The sequence below is a fragment of the Macrotis lagotis genome, chromosome 1 (assembly GCF_037893015.1).
Source record: "Macrotis lagotis isolate mMagLag1 chromosome 1, bilby.v1.9.chrom.fasta, whole genome shotgun sequence".
Classification (NCBI taxonomy): domain Eukaryota; kingdom Metazoa; phylum Chordata; class Mammalia; order Peramelemorphia; family Peramelidae; genus Macrotis; species Macrotis lagotis.
The window spans coordinates 564745795-564753140 of record NC_133658.1 but is presented as its reverse complement, the minus strand read 5'-3'; the positions used below and the strand labels follow the sequence as shown (position 1 = coordinate 564753140).

General features: G+C 45.0%; 1 protein-coding gene across 2 annotated transcripts in view; it reads left to right on the top strand.

The window, feature by feature from the left end:
• The first annotated feature begins 7090 nt into the window (after positions 1–7090).
• The window catches only part of USF3 (upstream transcription factor family member 3), a 44522-nt gene continuing 44266 nt past the window's right edge, over positions 7091–7346 (top strand). For both annotated transcript variants that reach the window (XM_074214540.1, XM_074214538.1), the window contains exon 1: positions 7091–7311. The gene's annotated coding sequence lies outside the window, so the exon portion shown is untranslated. The remainder of the gene's footprint in view (positions 7312–7346) is intronic.

The window sequence follows — 7346 nt, the reverse complement described above, 5'->3', positions numbered from 1 at the left end:
ACTAGAGGAAATCATTTTAATTGAACTTTGTGAATTCCTAATTCAGATTTATTACAGGATATGTATACACATACACAAAATTTAATGTTGGGTGGGCAATGTACACAACACAAATGGAAACATAGGACATGTTTAGATAAACATGTATTAAGCATCTACCATGTGCAAGTACTGCTACACAATTTTGCATCAAGCACTTTTTTTGACTTTATCTTGCCTTTTAGAGTTCAGACCACCTAAAAATGGGCTCGAGTTAGGCATATTTTGCTGTGTGGGTTTTCTCTTTTCCCTTTCAAGTGAGCCATTTTTTTAAAAGAAGTACACTAGTCTAATGTGAACTCCTAGTGAAAGAAACATGATTTAAGGCTTAACATGTTGCCTGTGGAATTTTATGCTAGCATTTTGGCGTTTTCAGGTGTTCCCTTAACCTAGTGGTTTTTTACTCAGCTTTTCTACTGCAGATCTTAGTGAATTCAAATTGATCATGCTTTGGATGTAGATGACATAACAATACAAATGTTTTGGTTCAGAATGAGTAGAGGGACTCCATGCATTCAATAATGTGTTTATGTAAAAATGCAAATCTTAAACAGGATAAGCAAAAAATATCGCAGATTGATCTTTTTTTAAAGTCACAAAGTACCCCTAGGTAACTCACAGCTTTACCCCAAATTTGATAAAGCTGGGCCTCTAGTTTAATAAATGTGAAGGTGTTATTTTTTCTAATTATAAAAAACTCAGTCCTGTCCACGTACTTTTGGGGGGAAAGCTCATTCTCACAACCTAGTGTAGTATTGGAGTCAGTCAAGTTAAAATTCTACCTCATTTATATTTAATCTCTGACATTGTTACTCCATGAAATGGAGCTCTTAGTATAATTCATTAAATGCCTGCTTGACCTTGGCCCAGTATAAAGTGTTGGGGGATGTGAAGAAAAGCAAATGACAGACTTGGTTGAGAAACTCACTATGAAAATGCTCATGGGAGGTGATTTAGATTAGTCAACTTGGTGCCCCTATTTTTAAATTGGAAGAACTTTTAAATAGTCTAGGTCTTATCTTTTTTTGTTTGTTTTTTTAGGTTTTTGCAAGGCAAACGGGGTTGGGGTTAAATGGCTTGCCCAAGGCCATACAGCTAGGTAATATATTAAGTGTCTGAGACCAGATTTGAACCCAGGTACTCCTGACTCCAGGGCCGGCGCTTTATCCACTGCGCCACCTAGCCGCCCCTATAATACCTTAAAGACAAAATTCTCCAGGTGTTTTTTAGTACTTATTTTGCAGAATTTTGTGTAATAACAAGGAATTCTAATTTGGGAATTGTAAAACTAGTAAAATTTCATTTTTATAAATTTTTATTTAGATTAATTTTAACAATTTAAATGTGATTGGTATTGAGCACCCTGGATTAACTTCTCATGTCATAAAGCACTAAATAACTATAAATATGAGCTATTGTTTTGAAGAATTTTGTACTTCTATCTGAGCTGTTGGGTAAGAGTGAATCATGTAAGAAGTTGTGGAATAGCTTTTCTCAGAAGAGACTAAATGATTTCACCAATTTGTCCTTGCTTTGATTAACAAGTAGATAAAAAAGCAATATAGAATTTGACTTAGGTATTTAAATTCTATATTTTTGATAAACATATATTGGGTTAGCTAATAGTCTACATTTAACTTTCACTTTCAGGTTTACAAGGCAAAATCTGAACTTCATTCAATTTGTACCACAAGAAGGTAATGTAACCCAGGTTCACAAAGCTAGTGTGTGAGGCCAACTTCAGTTCTCATAATTGCTATTTAAGTTTTGTAAAGAATATGTTGTGAAATGATGAAAGCTTATGATTATTAAATACAACCATCTGGCCAAAAGATTTTAGATTTTTGGGGTGTGGTGGAAATCCTGGAGATGAAGAGAATGGAACTAGAAGGGACCTGAGGTGAATCTAAATCACAACCACCATGTTTTTATGTTATCCAGAGAAGTGTGACTCAGCAAAGATCACATGACATAGCCAGGAAGTCCCAGCATTTTCTATACAAGTTTAGGCTTGATAAATTATATAATTTTTATGATTCCAAGGAAATATCAAATTAGCATTGTAGAATATTACAGATATTGTAGAACTGGAGGAAGCTATTTGAATACTGAAGGATTGGGATATACTTGACTAAAAAGTCTCATCAACATAACTTAATGCTTAAATCTCCAGCAAAGAAAAAAAAAAGATTGGATTGCTTGGTGGATGCTGTTTTAATCCTGTGTTTGTCTTTATTTTAAAAGCATCTGGCCAGAATAACCTTATCAGTGACTAAAATTTGCTAGGGAAATCTAGTTCACAAAATTTCTGTTGAAAGAATTCTCTCCTGGAAATATGTACCTTTTAAAAATCAGTTTACTTGAAGTTCTGTAGTAGGGATGTGATTTTATCTCATTCTGATACAATTTTTTAATGCAGGATTAGGTACCCCTTATTGTTGGCATTGAAAAACCTGGAAAAACCCATATAATTAGTTTTTGATGGTAACTTAGTTGTTTGGTTTAGTTAACACCATAGGTTTGTAATTGTTGACTGGTTTACTTAATGTTGAATTATTGGGTAGGCCTCATTTTAGTCTTGGATTTAATAATACATTGTTGGGAAAATTAATTTGAATTTCAGTTACCACATTGGAAGTGGTAGAGATTGTTCTTTATAAATTTCCAAAATATCTTTGAAATTTAAGGAAATTGAGAGATGTTATGTAGAAAAAGCACATTTGAAAACCATGGCCATAATTCCCAGTTTTTAATTTTTTTTATCTAATATGTTTGCTGGTAGAAAACTGCATAAATGAAGACTTGTAACTTGATCTCTTGTGGAGGCTATAAATACTGATTAAATCCCAAGAGTATGAAACTTAAGCAAAAACACTTTTCAAGTCACCAGTTGATTACCTGCTTATTTTAAACAACAGCTGAGCAAAATGATTTCCATAGGCTCTTATTTCCCCTATTTGTAGAATTTAATCCATAATTTGAATTTGCTAGCAGTTAGCTGTGGTAGTTTTTGAAGAAGCTACAAGGAAGAACTTTTATGTATAAGCAAATAAGATGATTTGAATATGCAACCATATTGCTGTTTTTCAATCTTGTACTATTTATTTATGACCCTGTATGCAGATTTCTTGGTTAAGATACAGGTTAACTGATCTGCCCAGGGTCACAGGGCTAGTGTCTGAAACCAAATTTGAATTTGGGTTTTGCAGTCTCAGCTCTATCCACAGGGGCAGCAAGGTGGCACAGTGGTAAGCATGGCATTTATCTACTAAATACTTAGTATTGAGCTAAATCTTTTAAAAATTTTATTATTACAATAATCTTGTTATGAGAGTAAGCATAAACCCCCCCCTCCCCCTGAGAAGATGAGAAACCTCAAGAATAGTGAGGGAAAAAAAAAACTATTCCAATGACTGGGGTGAGTTGCCTTCTATATCATAAGTGCTGAGAAGTTGCTTCAATTATTTCTCCCACAGTTACTATTACAAACTGTATTTCCCTCCACTCTATTCCTCCTATCATTTATTCTATTCTCTCTCCCCTTTCCTATCCCTGTTCAAAAGTGGTGTATCTGAGTATACTCTCACACAATCTTCCCTCTCTTCTATTACCTACTCCCCCCACCCTCCTCCTTCCATTCCCCCTCATCCGGTCCCTTCTCATTTTTTTCCCAGGGTAAGATAGATCTCTATACCGTATTAAGTGTGTATATTCTTTTCTCTGAGCCATTTCTGATGAGAATGAAGGCTCACTCCCCCTTTTCTACTCCATTGAAAAAGCTTTTTCCTTGACTCTTTATTTCTGTCCTTTCTCCTCCAGTATTTTTCTTTATCACCCATACTCCATCTTTTTACTATATTGCACCATTATATTCAGTTCCTAACTGGACTCTGTCTACATAATGCTCCTTCTAACAGCTCTTTTGAGAGAGTTCATAAGCGTTATCAATATCTTCCCATGCAGGGATATAGTTCATTATCATTAAATTTTCATACTTAGTCCTTCTCATCTATCCCCTCTATGGTTCACCAGAGCCCTGTACTTGGAAGATCAACCTTTCAGCCCTGGTTGTTTCAATGGCAAAGTTTGAAAGTTCCCTTTTTCGTTGCAAGTCCATCTTTTTACCTGAAAGAGGATGTTCAGTTTTGCTGGGGAGTTGATTCTTGGTTGTAAACCAGGATCTTTTGCCTTCCAGAATATCATATTCCAAGCCCTATGAGCTTTTAATGAAGATGCTGCCAAATGCTGTGTAAACCTGACTGTAGAGGCACAGTAGTTGAATTGTTTCTGGCAGCTTTTAAAGTATTTTCTCTGTGACTTGGAAGTTTTGGAATTTGGCTATAATATTCCTGGAACTTTTTCTTTTGGGATCTCAGGAGGTCATCAGTGAATTCTCTCAATTTCTATTTTACCCTCTGCTTCTGGGATCTCAGGGCAATTTTGCTGTATTTCTTGAAAAATGAGTCAGCTCTTTTTTGTGAACGTGACTATCAGGTAGCCCGATAATTTTAAAATTCTCCTGGATCTGTTTTTGAGGTTGCTGTTTTTTTCCAGTGAGATATTTAACATTTTCTAATTTTTGGCACTTTTTTGGGGAATACTTTGATTTCTTCTGATTTCTTGCAAAGTTATCAACTTCCTTTAGTTTTATGCATTTGGAGTTATTTTCTTCAGAGACCTTTTTTAATCTCCTTTTTCAGTTGGCCAATTCTGCTTTTTAAGGCATTCGTATTTGCTTTTTGTTTTGCTTTTTTTCCATTTAAACTAGTTTTTAACATTTTCTTCACTATTTTTTTTTGTGTTTCTTTCAGCAAGCTGCTGATACATGTTTCCTCCCATGTTTTCCTCTACCTCCCTTAATTAGTTTTCAAAATCTTTTGAGCTCATCCATAGCCTGAGGACAATTTTCTATTTCTCTTAGAGACTTTGGATACAGAAGCTTCTAGTTGGTCATTTTCTGAATCTTATATGGGACCATAGTAATTTTCTATGGTCAGATTCTTTTTCTTTTGTTTGCTCATTTCCTAAGCCAAATGCTAATGCTAATTTATGGCACTTCCAAGGCTGTGTGGGGGACCACCCCCGTGGGACCTTTATTCCTTCGAGGTCTTGTGCTCTCTAGCCTGTGCTTTGATATGTAGATGGCCACAGGTGCCCCTCTGTGCCTTGGAGCTGTGAGTAGGGTCCCTGCCGTCCTAGTATGGAAGCCCAAAGTGCAGCCCGGGTCTGAGTGTGGGTAAACAGCAGAGCCCCGTCCCCAGGGAGAGCAGAGATTTCTGCATTCTCCCCCCGACCACCTCACCCTCCTGTGGCCCGTGTTCCGGGTGAGCTTGGTGGCTGCCGATGCCTGCTTCAGGTTCTCACCGCGGGGTGCCCAGGGCCCCCCACTCTGCACTCACTGGTGCAGCAGTTCTCTCACGGCCCCTTCCAGCGCTGAGAGATCCTGGTGGTCCTGGGCTGTGCCCAAGCCACGACTTTTACCAGTCTCGGTGAAACCAACCAACCTCTCCTGGGGAACCTCTAAGTTGCCTTGCACCGGGAAATTGTATCACTAGTCTTTCTGTGGGCTCTGCCCCTCTACATTTTGGCCAGTTATTGGAGTTTTGGGGGAAATGAGTTTCAGGGAAATGCTGCCATCTTGGCTTCGCTAAATAATATCTTTTAAGAACTTTTTTAAAAAATAAAAATTTAACTTGGGATTGTATTATTTGGAGGAATCTCTTGACGCTGCATTCAAATTCTGAACTCTAAGTAAAACCTAATGGGTTTGGTTTTTCATTTGCTTAGAAGCTAGTTGGAGTTAATGACCTTTGCGGTGCTGCGTAGCTTGCTGAGACCACGGGTGAAGTGGTTACTTGAGGCTGGCGGCCTGCCTGTGCACGTGCACCGCGGGGCGCCTTAGAGCCCGTGGAATTGGAAGGGAATCGTGTGAAATAAAGCTGGAAAGGCCAAGTTTCGGGCGTGTGCGCGGGTCGGGTAGCGCTGCGTGCGCACAGGGAAGTGCTTCACGTCCAGGGGTTCGGTCCGGGCAGGTCCTGCACTGCACGCTGCCGCACGGCTGCACCGCGGGCCGGGCCGGGCGCCCCTGTGCATGCCCCGATGAGGGGCGCCTGCCCCGATGAGGGGCGCCTGCCCCGATGAGGGGCGCCTGCCCCGATGAGGGGCGCCTGCCCCGATGAGGGGTGCCTGCCGAGACGCAGGGAGCAGCGGCGCTCCCGCTCCCGCGCACGCCTGCCGCCCTGCCGCCTCCGGCTGCGCTGCGGGGCGCGGCGCGGGGCTCCCGGCCTCAGCCCGGGGGCGCCGAGTCGTCCCTCACCTGGGCATGCCAGAGTGGGGCCGGAGCCCGGGCGCCGGCTTTGGGCGCATCCCCAGCCGTGCCGGCGCCGCTCCGCCACCGGGCTCCGCGTGCGCCGCGGGGTCCCCGGGCCGGGGCCGGGCCCCGCGCGCCGCCGCCGCCGCTTGTCGGGGCTCGGCTGCGGCCCGGGCGGGACCGGAGGCGGCGGCCCTTCTTCCTGCCTTCGGACCCCGCGCCGCCCCGGGGCCCTCGGGTCGGGCGCGCGTGGCTCGCAGGCGTGCGCTCGGCTCTAACAACAAAAAAAGGGGCCAAGCTGGGAAGTTTCTTAGACTCCTTCTTCGAGCGTCTCCTTTAAGGGATTGGCATCCCGCCTCCCCCCCCGCCCGTCCGCTGGCTCTGTTTCCTGCCAATCATCCTCTCCTCAGAATATTTCCTGTGTCTCGCAACTCAACTTGAATCTCCCCGCCTCCTCGCCTCGCCCATTGGGCCGGCGCGGGCCCGTGGCTCCCTCGGCCTTCCCTCCGCCGCCTCCTCCGGATGCCTCGGGCTCCCATTGGCCGGCGTAGCCGACTCCTCGCCGGCGGGTTGGCTGCCTGCGCGGCGGGGGCGGGACGTCGGGCCATCAGGGTAGGCTCCGCGCGTGCCGAGCGGTTGCCGCGGGAGGGGGGGCGGAGGGAGGGGGAGGGGAAGGGGAGGGGGGGGGCCGGAGAGTGGAGGCCGCGCTGCCGCCGGGGTCTCCGGCCTTGGGGCCTCTCCGCGGCCGCTACCGGAGGCGGCTGGGGGCGGGGGGAGAGGGGCCGGGGCCCGCGCTCCCCCGGCCCCGGCGCAGGCCGAGGCGAAGGCCAGGACGGACGGACGGACCCAGCCCGGCGGCCGGACGCCCCTCCCCGCACACACCCCCTCGCCCCGCCGTCCGCCGGGTATCATGGCCGGGGCCGGGGCCGCCGCCGCCGCGGCCCGGAGCGCCCCGCCGGCCGGTGAGTGCGCGCGGGAGGCGCCGCTGCCCCCGCTG